We start from the raw sequence: 3,023 nt of genomic DNA on the forward strand, positions 1-3,023 counted from the left end.
ATGAAATGAGTGCAATTGTGTGGTAGTTTGAGTGGCTAACCCTAGATCTAGTTCCCTCACTCTAAATTCACGGGGAAAGTCCATTTTCAGAATTTTGGCTTCTAAAGTGAATGACAGTTTCTGTCTACCATCAAGAATCATGTGGCAGAAAAGAGGATCAGATGATGTGATAAAATCCATTTTAATTTAACTCCCTCACATTTATTTCCATTTTAATTTAATTCTAGATTTAGTTAACTCTAGATCTAATTTAATTTAACCCTAGATCTAGTTCCCTCACTCTAAATTCAAGGGGAAAGTCAATTTTCAGAATTTTGACTTCTAAAGTGAATGACAGTTTTTGTCTACCCTCAAGAATCATGTGGCAGAAAAGAGGATTAGATGATGTGATGAAAATCCATTTTAATTTAACTCTCTCACATTTACTTCCTTCTTTTTACCTTATGCATGCTGTCCACTGGATAAGTCAAACAAAGTATGTTTTCTGCCACTTCAATGATTCCCGAGTTATTATCTCTATTAAGCTCTTAGAGAACTATACTGCTAGGTTTATGTCACTTCAATGTTCAGAGGATGTTCTTAGCAAAAATGGGCCATTGTATCTGAGTTTTCAATCTTAATTTTTGATGATCATCTAACCAGACACCAACTGACTGTTTTACCTTTACTGATAACTCTTCACATCTAATGGTGACTCTACAATCTGATTTATTTAGATTTATCTGCCTTCCTCAAAATTTTCAATGTCATATCACACATGGAATAAAAACTTCACACACATTTAATCACTTGGGAAACATTTATAAAATACATATTACTAGATGTAATCTATGACCTACTGAATCAATTTCTAGTAATGCCTCAGAATCTATATTTTGTGCCAAAACTCCTCCAGACAATTCTGTTATGTAATATGGTATGGAAATTCCTGCATAAAAGTTCCGGTTTACTGATCAACATTTATAACACCAGGGTCTTCACCCTGCAGCCTATTTTCTACAGTCAAATACTTATTTAAAAAAAAAAATGGTGAAGACACTCCACATCTCAAAAATTTTCAATGTCGGTCTACTCCTTGAAGAATAAAATTTAAGCTCTTCACATGGCATTCAAATCATTTTATAATCCAGGGCCTTCTAACACCTTTACTTGTTTTTTCCTTTTTCTGGCTGCACTGGGTCTTCGTTGGTGCATGCAGGTTTCATCCAGCTGTGCTGAGCGGGGGCTCCTTTTCACTGTGGTGTGCAGGCTTCTCATGGCACTGGCTTCTCCTGTCCCAGAGCATAAGCTCTAGGGCCCGCGGACTTCAGTAGCTGTGGCACAAGGGCTCAGGAGTTGTGACGAATGGGCTGAGCTGCCCCATGGCATGTGGGGTCTTCCTGGACCAAGGATCAAACGCATGTCCCATGCATTGCAAGACACATTCTTAACACCTGGATCACTAGGGAAGCCCCACATCTTTACTTTTGATGCATAATGTCTAATGTCTTCTCTTGTATACCTGTTAATTCTTATACATACTTTGAAATAAAATAGTTGCATTTTTCTAATCCAATAATTTTCTAAATACTTTTCATGTATTTTAGAAGAGTAAATAAAATAAAAGGCATTCAGGCTACTGTATGGTTTTATTTCAATTATTTTCATCAAATTTTCTTTCTTAAATGATTGATGACTGTCCTTTTTACATTTACTATATTTGATTTCAGAGGCCTTCTATTAAGGATATGGAAAGAAAAAATGCAACAGAGCTGACAGAGTTTGTTCTCACGGGACTTACATGTCAACCAGAATGGCAAATCCCTCTGTCCGTGCTCTTCTTGGTTTTATATATATCTTCACTATCATGGGGAACCTTGGTTTGACTGCTGTTATCTGGAATGACCCTCACCTTCACACACCCATGTACTTATTCCTTGGGAGCTTAGCCTGTGTGGATACTTGGTTATCCTCCACAGTGGTCCCCAAGATGCTGGTCAACATCTTCACCAAGAACAAGAGGATATCTCTCCCTGAATGCATAGTGCAATTCTTTTCCTTTGGAGTCAGCGCAACCACAGAATGTTTTCTGCTGGCAACAATGTCTTATGATCGTTATGTAGCCATATGCAATCCATTACTTTATCCAGTGATTATGACTAACAGACTATGCATGCAAATGTTAATTTCATCACTTATAGGTGGCCTTCTTCATGCCTTACTTCATACATGTTTTTTATTCAGATTAACCTTTTGTAATTCTAACATAATACATCAATTTTATTGTGACATCATGCCATTGTTTAAAATTTCTTGTACTGACCCTTCTATTAATGTGCTGGTGATATTTATTTTCTCTGGTTCAATACAGGTGTTCACCATTCTTATTATTCTTGTCTCTTATACACTAGTTCTCTTTACGATTTTAAGAAAGAAGTCTGCACAAGGCATAAGAAAGGCCTTCTCCACCTGCGGTGCCCACCTCCTATCTGTCTCCTTATACTATGGGACTCTTCTTTTCATGTATGTGCTCCCTGGATCCACACGAGCAGATGATCAAGATATGACGGACTCTCTATTTTACACTGTCATAATTCCTTTCTTAAATCCAATTATCTATAGCCTGAGAAATAAGAAAGTCATAAATTCACTGACGAAAATGTTAAAGAGAAATATTTAGATCCAATACTAAATATGTGTTTTCCTACTTGAAAACAACACAAAACTATGTAGATTAGAGTTCAATTTTGTTTGCATTCATAACTACCCTATTATTTTAATGACAAGATTTCAGTACTCAATAAATTCTTTAAGATATTTCTATATCTTATTAAAAGAGACAGGGAGTTTCAATCAAATGTTCATCAAATGTTTATTATAAAATAAACAAAACAGAACTTAAAATGGGAAATTCCCCAGATGTCCAGTGCTTAGGACCACACACCATCACTGCTGATGGCCTGGGTTTGATCCCTGGTCTGGAAACTAAGGTACTACAAGCTGCATGGCACAGCCAAATAAATTAAAATGAAAAACTTTACATG

The 3,023-nt window shown here is 36.3% G+C and overlaps 1 pseudogene; it reads left to right on the forward strand.

Moving 5' to 3' along the window:
* The first annotated feature begins 1,691 nt into the window (after positions 1-1,691).
* Positions 1,692-2,659, forward strand: LOC133050079 (olfactory receptor 5H8-like; annotated as a pseudogene).
* Positions 2,660-3,023: the final 364 nt, after the last annotated feature.

The sequence above is a fragment of the Dama dama genome, chromosome 31 (assembly GCF_033118175.1).
Source record: "Dama dama isolate Ldn47 chromosome 31, ASM3311817v1, whole genome shotgun sequence".
Taxonomy (NCBI): domain Eukaryota; kingdom Metazoa; phylum Chordata; class Mammalia; order Artiodactyla; family Cervidae; genus Dama; species Dama dama.